Genomic DNA, 8,340 nt, shown 5'->3' on the forward strand with positions numbered 1-8,340 from the left:
GAGAGGGCCAGAGTGAGCCAATTTCCTAACTCCCAGGAGGGGAGAGAAAGAGAGAGGCGGTGAGTGAAAGAGTGTGGGGGGTTTACAGATTCTCCCGAATCCCGCAATGGCCCGACGCCGGCGGAAAAAAAATGGCGCGAACCTCTCCGGCGTCGGGAAAACCGGAAGTGGGCTCGGCTGGGGCCGGAGGGGTTGGCGGCGAAGGGCTGGAGCGAGTGAGCGCATGCGCAGAATTGCCGGGGTGATTCCGCGCATGCGCAGACCGGCAGGCGTATTCTTGCGCATGCGCGGGTGGGTGTCTTGCGGCTCCACCACGGCCGGCGCGGAAGGAAGGACTGCCCCCACGGAAGACCCGCCCGCAGAACGGTGGGCCCCGATCGCGGACCAGGCCACCGTGGGGCCGGATCCCCCCCCCCCCCCCCCCGCGATCCCCCGAGGACCGCACCAGCCGGCCGACCAGCCAGTTCCCGCCGCGTGGGCCCACGTCCATTTCACGCCGGCGGGACTGGCCAAAAACCGACGGCCGCTCGGCCCATCGGGGCCCGGAGGATCGCCGGGGGGGGGGGGGGCCCTGACAACGGCCCCCGACCGGCGCGTTGTGATCACCGCCCTCACCCGAAAACCGGCGCAGGAGAATACGGCAGCTGGCTTCGGAGCAGCGGGGCGGGATTCATGCCGCTCCCCCCCCCCCACCCCCCCAGCGGTTCTCCGACCCGGCGGGGTGGGGGGGGGGGGGGGTCAGAGAATCCCACTGCACGATGAAGGGATAGACAAAAAGGAAATGTGTGAAAGGAGGCTACGACATGGATGGGAAGAGAACCAGGGGAGAATAAGAGTTGAGAGAGATACTAAATAGTCAACCGATAGCGAGAACGAAATAAGAGAGATGAGGAGAGAAAGAGAAAGGGTGAGAAAGATTAGTGACGGTGGGCAAAAAGAGGGAGGGGGAGTGAAAAATGCAATAGAAAGACAGGGAACAAGAGCGAGACACCTGTCCTTTTCTTAACTCTTTCTCACTCCCACCCCCCCTTCACCACCCCCCCATTCCAACTCCATTGACTGACACACAGAAACGAGTGAGAATTCAGAAGCGGACAAGAGGTGGAGAACAATGAAGCCAGTTTTATTCACATGATTCTGAAAGCACGGGGTCAGGGGTCATTAGGCCGACACACGGTAGCCGAGTCTGAATTACAGAGATGACAGTGTCATTCAGAGTAATGGCTGGATGGCACAGTGGAGGACATGATCACTTGGCAGCATTTCTCATGCAGCACCTCAGCTTAAAGGGACATTTGTTGTCCACCTGATGTTCAAACGGCTGACATGGGTCATAGGAGCAGCTGCCTCCGATATCCCGACAGGTCGATTCAGCACCTGGGAAAGAGAAAGGAAGAATTCATTGATACTGACAATTTGGATGTTTCATCGCCCAACTGTGATCTGGAGACCAGAACTGTGCACAGTGCTCCCAGTGTGGTTTAACCGAGGGATATTGAGACCAGAACCCTGCACAGTGCTCCCAGTGCGGTCTAACCGAGGGATATGGAGACCAGAACAGTGCACAGTGCTCTCAGTGTGGTCTAACTGAGGGATATTGAGACCAGAACCCTGCACAGTGCTCTCAGTGTGGTCTAACCGAGGGATATGGAGACCAGAACAGTGCACAGTGCTCTCAGTGTGGTCTAACCGAGGGATATTGAGACCAGAACCCTGCACAGTGCTCTCAGTGTGGTCTAACCGAGGGATATGGAGACCAGAACAGTGCACAGTGCTCTCAGTGTGGTCTAACCGAGGGATATTGAGACCAGAACCCTGCACAGTGCTCCCAGTGCGGTCTAACCGAGGGATATGGAGACCAGAACTGTGCACAGTGCTCCCAGTGGGGTCTAACCGAGGGATATGGAGACCAGAACAGTGCACAGTGCTCTCAGTGTGGTCTAACCAAGGGATATTGAGACCAGAACCCTGCACAGTGCTCCCAGTGCGGTCTAACCGAGGGATATGGAGACCAGAACTGTGCACAGTGCTCCCAGTGGGGTCTAACCGAGGGGTATGGAGACCAGAACTGTGCACAGTGCACCCAGTGGGGTCTAAGCGAGGGGTATGGAGAACAGAACTGTGCACAGTGCACCCAGTGAGGTCTAACCGAGGAGTATGGAGACCAGAACTGTGCACAGTGCTGCAAGTGTGGTCTAACTGAGGGATATGGAGACGAGAACTGTACACAGTGCTCCCAGTGGGGTCTAACATAGGGATATGGAGACCAGAAATGTGCACAGTGCTCCCAGTGTGGTCTAACCGAGGGATATGGAGACTAGAACTGTGCACAGTGCTCCCAGTGAGCTCTAACTGAGGGATATGGAGACCAGAACTGCGCAGTGTGCTCCCAGTGTGGTCCAACTGAGGGATATGGGGACCAGAACTCCGCACAGTGCTCCCAGTGTGGTCTAACTGAGGGATATGGAGACCAGAACTGTGCACAGTGCTCCGAGTGTGGTCTAACTGAGGGATAGTGAGACCAGAGCTGTGCACACTGATCCAAGTGTGGTCTAACCGAGGGATATGAAGATCAGAACTGTGCACAGTGCTCCCAGTGTGGTCTAACTGAGGGATACGGAGACCAGAATAGTGCACAGTGCTCCCAGTGTGGTCTAACTTAGGGATAGGGAGACCAGAACTGTGCACAGTGCTCCCAGTGTGGTCTAACTGAGGAATATGGAGACCTGAACATCGCACAGTGATCACAGTGTGTTCTAACTGAGGGATATAGAGACCAGAACTGTACACAGCGCTCCCAGTGTGGTCTAACCGAGGTATATGGAGACCAGAACTGTACACAGTGCTCCCAGTGTGGTCTAACTGAGGGATACCGAGACCAGAACTGTGCACAGTGCTCCCAGTGTGGTCTAACCGAGGGATACGGAGACCAGAACTGTGCACAGTGCTCCCAGGGTGGTCTAATTTAGGGATATAGAGACCAGAACTGTGCACAGTGTTCCCAGTGTGGTCTAACAGAGGGATATGGAGACCAGAACATTGCACAGTGCTCCCAGTGTGTTCTAACTGAGGGATACTGAGACCAGAACTGTGCACAGTGCTCCCAGTGTGGTCTAACAGAGGGATATGGAGACAAGAACTGTGCACAGTGCTCCCAGTGTGTTCTAACAGAGGGATACTGAGCCCAGAACTGTGCACAGTGCTCCCAGTGTGGTCTAACTGAGGGATATGGAGACCAAAACTGTGCACAGTTCTCCCAGTGTGGTCTAACCGAGGGATATGGAGACCTGAACTGTACACAGTGCCCCCAGTGTGGTCTAACCGAGGGATATGGAGACCAGAACTCCGCACTGTTCTCCCAGTGTGGGCTAACAGGGAAATGAGGGGATGAAGTGACTCCTAATGTTTCAGGTGATTCTGTTTCAGAATTTGCAAACTGGGAGCACGGACGTTCTCTCCCTGAGCTTTCTGTTGAAGATAGTCACGCACACACACCCATGGTGAGGACTGGCACCATCTTGTGCACAATCCGATGCCCATCTGAACCCTTCTACACAATGTGTAAGGAGCGAGATACTAACCTGCCTTCCATTCACTCAGTTCCAGTGTCAGCAGCAGCAACCCCAGCAGCAAAAACAGTCCTTTCATCCTTCTCCACTGATCACCTCTCGGTCACAGTGAGATAGCTGGGGCACAGGAGCCCTTTATATCAACACGTCGAGCCTGCTGTGGTTAATAATCACACACACACGACGTGGGTAGTCTCCACCTTGGACAGGTTGAATGGACGGTTCATTAACCGTGTCCGACATTAACTGGAATCCAGTCGGTTTCTCATTAACCTGTGGAGGTACTGATCTGATCAATGATCGAGCTGGACAGGGTTGACACGAATACGTTGCTGTATTTAAAATTAGCCTCATACAGCAGAGAGAGAGAGAGAGTTACCATTTGTGCCACCATTCCACTCTTGTCAATGTCGTAAATCTGAGAATATCTCTGCTCAGCATCCGAAAGTGTCCTGGGTGTTTCGCCGAACGGCCTTTCTATTCCATCGTGCCAGGGGTGCGAATTTTACAAGTTTCTATGAGATCCCCTCTCACTCTTCTAAACTCCAATGAATATAATCCTAACCGGCTTAGTCTCTCCTCATTGACAGTCCCGCCATCCCAGGAATCAGCCTGGGAAACCTTCGCTGCACTCCCTCCATAGCAAGAACATCCTTCCTCAGATAAGGACCCCAAAACCGCTCACAATACTCCAGGTGTGGCCTCACCAATGCCCGATACAATTGCAGTAAAACATTCCTATACTCAAATCCTCTCGCTATGAAGGCCAACACACCATTTGCCTTTGTTATGGGCCAGGGTTTAGAGAACCCCAAAGTGTATCATGGAGTTCACCTGACCCACAACTTTTAATAGATTGTAGTCTGGGGAGCACACGGCCCACTCTACACGTGTGGAACAGCAGAAATGGAAAAGTATTTTTTAAAGCAAAACAATGTTTATTCTATGAACTCAGTTAACCTTTTTAAAACATACAGTGAACATCTTAGCAACCATTAATTCAAATACAACTCCCAAAGAATACAACACTAAGTACCCCTTAAACTGTCCTTTTCACAACCATAAGATTTAAAAAATAACTTTTAACATAAGCACATCAGGTTAAGTCACGACTGAGAGCAGTTATTAGTTTTAAATCACCAAAGGATCGATTTACAGTTTTTAGATTACAGAGAGAGAGAGACTGCAGTGAAGTGGTCGTAGGAGTAATAGAGAAACTATCTTGTCCAGGAATACAGTTTATCTTGAATAATGAGATAGCTGGATCGCAGGTGGGAGTGATGCCTACTGTGGTTGACAAGCCAGTGGAAAATCAGATAACTGAAGTGTTGAAGGACGAATATCCTGGGATTTTTCCGGATTGTGTAGTAACAAGGTCGCAAAGTCACAGGTTAAGTCAAGAGGAGAAATCAACGAGTGAAGATGAAGTTGAAGTGCAATTATCAGAGACGATTTTTGATCAGATGGTTGACAAAGAACAAGAATACGTTGCTGTAATGAAATGAAAAATGAAAATCGCTTATTGTCACAAGTAGGCTTCAATGAAGTTATTGTGAAAAGCCCCTAGTCGCCACATTCCGGCGCCTGTTGGGGGAGGGTGGTACGGGAATGAGGCGGATAATTTTAGTTCAGGAAAGTTGGCAGAGTTACAACAAAAAGGTGTAGAAATAAAACGGATGTATCAGAAAGCATACACGGAAGAGGAATCTGAGTGTATACCAGAGTGTTATTACCGTACAAATGATGTCTTGATGAGAAAATGGAGACCTGTACATATGCAGGCGGATGAAAAGTGGGCAGAAGTTCATCAAGTGGTATTGCCGGTAGGGTATAGAAAGGAGGTGTTGCGAGTTGCACATGGGGTACCAGTGGGAGGTCATTTGGGAATAAGGAAAACTCAAGCTAAAATCCCAAAACACTTTTATTGGCCTGGTCTACATAAAGATGTAGTTAAATTTCGTCAATCATGTCACACATGTCAAGTGATAGGGAAACCTCAAACAGTGATAAAACCAGCGCCCTTAATACCCATTCCAGCATTTGAGGAACCTTTTACAAGGGTCCTAATTGATTGTGTAGGACCGCTTCCTAAAACAAAAAGTGGGAATCAATATCTTTTGACGATAATGGATGTGTCTACTAGGTTTCCAGAGGCCATTCCAGCACGCAATATTACAGCTAAAAAGATTGTGGAGGAGTTACTTAAATTCTTCACTAGATATGGACTACCCACAGAAATAGAATCGGATCAAGTATCAAATTTTACCTCCAGGTTATTCAAAGAAGTTATGGATAGCTTAGGAATAAAACAATTTAAATCAACCACGTACTATCCAGAATCACAGGGAGCATTAGAAAGGTGGCATCAGACATTAAAGACAATGTTGAGGGCTTATTGTCACGATTATGCAGAGGATTAGGATAAAGGAATTCCATTCGTACTGTTTGCAATTAGGGATGCACCTGATGAGTCAACCAAATTTAGTCCTTTTGAGCTAATTTTTGGTCATGAGGTAAGAGGACCACTTAAATTGATTGAGGAAAAATTGGTGGGTGAGAAATCGGAAATTACACGATTGGATTACGTGTCAAATTTTAGGGAACGATTAAATAGAGCAGGTGAATTGGCTAGACAACATTTGAAAGCTGCACAAAATGTGATGAAATGGGTAGCAGACAAGAAATCCAAAGTTCGTAGTTTAGCCAGTGGGGATAAAGTTTTAGTGTTGTCACCCGTGGGAGGGGAGCCTTTAAAAGCTAGGTTTTGTGGACCGTATCAGATTGAAAGGAAATTAAGTGAGGTGAATTATGTGGTAAAAACACCAGATAGAAGGAAGACTCACCGAGTGTGTCATGTGAATATGCTTAAAAGGTACTTTGAAAGGGAAGGAGAGAAAAAGGAGGAGGTTTTAATGATTCTAACTCAAAGTGACGAACCAAATCCAGATGACTGTGAATTTGACATACCTCAAATTAAATTGGAAAACGAGGATGTTCTTAAAAATTGGGATAAATTGTTGAATTACCTTCCAGAGGAAAAACGGACTGACCTGAAAGAGTTATTGATATCACGAGGGCAAGTTTGTAGCAAAAAATTGGGAAGTACTAAAATGGCTATACATGATGGAGATGTGGGAAATGCTGTTCCAATCAAGCAACATCCATATAGACTTAACCCTTTAAAATTGGCACAGGTTAAAAATAGAAATTGAAAGTATGCTTAAAAATGGCATAATTGAAGTGGGTTGCAGCCAATGGAGCTCACCCATAGTGATGGTACCAAAACCGGACGGTACCCAATAGTTGTGTGTTGACTATAGAAAGGTTAATGCAGTTCCAAGAACGGACTCTTATCCTATCCCACGTTTGGAGGATTGCATTGAGAAAGTGTGACAATCAGCTTTTATTTCCAAATTGGATTTACTTAAAGGTTACTAGCAGGTACCTTTATCCGAAAGGGCGAAGGGGTTTTCAGCTTTTGTGACTCCAGATGGTCTATACCAATTCAAAGTTATGCCATTTGGCATGAAAAACGCCCCAGCCACATTTCAACGGTTAACTAACAAAGTTGTTTCAGGATTACCCAATTGTGCGGTATACATTGACGATCTGGTAGTTTTCAGCCAGACATGGAAAGAACATTTGAAACATCTGATGGAGTTATTCGATCGACTTCAGGAGGCGGGTTTGGTGATAAACCTAGCCAAAAGTGAATTTGGAAAAGCCCAAGTCACTTTCCTTGGCCATACAATCGGACAGGGTCGAATAGTCACACGGGATATGAAACCAACAGTTATTGAGGAGTTTTCAAGACCCACAAAACAACGGGAAATAATGCAATTTCATGGTAAGAGTGGATTTCACCGGAAATTTGTACTGAATTTTAGCAGTGTGATCGCTCCACTGAAGGACTTGCTCAAGAAGCGTAACGAATTCCAGTGGAGGGCGGAGTGTCAACAGGCATTTGATGGCCTGAAGGCTGTGTTAACCACTGCTCCTGTGTTAGCCATCCCAGATTATACCAAACCATTCAAAGTGGCTGTTGATGCGAGCGATGTGGGCGTAGGTGCGGTGCTTCTACAAGAAGACGACGAAGGGCGAGAGCGGCCTGTTGGTTATTTTTCATAGAAATTGATTATCATAGAATTTACAGTGCAGAAGGAGGCCATTCGGCCCATCGGGTCTGCACCAGCTCTTGGAAAGAGCACCCTACCCAAGGTCAACGCCTCCACACTATCTCCATAACCCAGTAACCCCACACAAAACTAAGGGTAATTTTGGACACTAAGGGCAATTTATCATGGCCAATCCCCCTATTGTATTCTCACCAGAAAAATTATTCAACAATTGAGAAGGAGACTTTGAGTTTGATGCTGGCTTTGCAACATTTTCACATTTATGTGACCAGAAATCCGTCTGCCGCCATTATATATACGGATCATAATATACGGTGACTTTTTTGGAGCGATTCCGGAATAACAATGCACGGCTGTTTCGCTGGAGTTTATTGTTGCAGCCATTTCATTTAAAAAATAGTCCACGTGGCGGGATGAGAAAACGTGATAGCCGATGCTTTGTCAAGAATGTGGTGAATGGAAGCAGTTTCAGTTGGAGGAAGAAGAACAAAAATGGACGATATTATTGTACCTGTTTGCGTGTGTTAATTTTTGAAACAAAAAAGTATATTTATTGTGTGCATTTCTTAAAGGATAGTGAAAAGGTGAAAAATGAAACCATCTTGAAGCTTATGGTTTATTTTTTGTTCTTGGGG

The 8,340-nt window shown here is 47.5% G+C and overlaps 1 long non-coding RNA gene across 1 annotated transcript; it reads right to left on the bottom strand.

Annotated features, from left to right (window-relative positions):
* Positions 1–1,102: 1,102 nt before the first annotated feature.
* Positions 1,103–4,207, bottom strand: LOC140395878 (uncharacterized). The gene is made up of 2 exons (XR_011936355.1): positions 3,582–4,207; positions 1,103–1,377 (listed from the first exon to the last, which is right to left on the bottom strand). It is a non-coding gene; the product is annotated as an uncharacterized lncRNA (long non-coding RNA).
* Between the last annotated feature and the right edge of the window lie 4,133 nt (positions 4,208–8,340).

This window comes from Scyliorhinus torazame, chromosome 19, assembly GCF_047496885.1.
Source record: "Scyliorhinus torazame isolate Kashiwa2021f chromosome 19, sScyTor2.1, whole genome shotgun sequence".
NCBI lineage: Eukaryota > Metazoa > Chordata > Chondrichthyes > Carcharhiniformes > Scyliorhinidae > Scyliorhinus > Scyliorhinus torazame.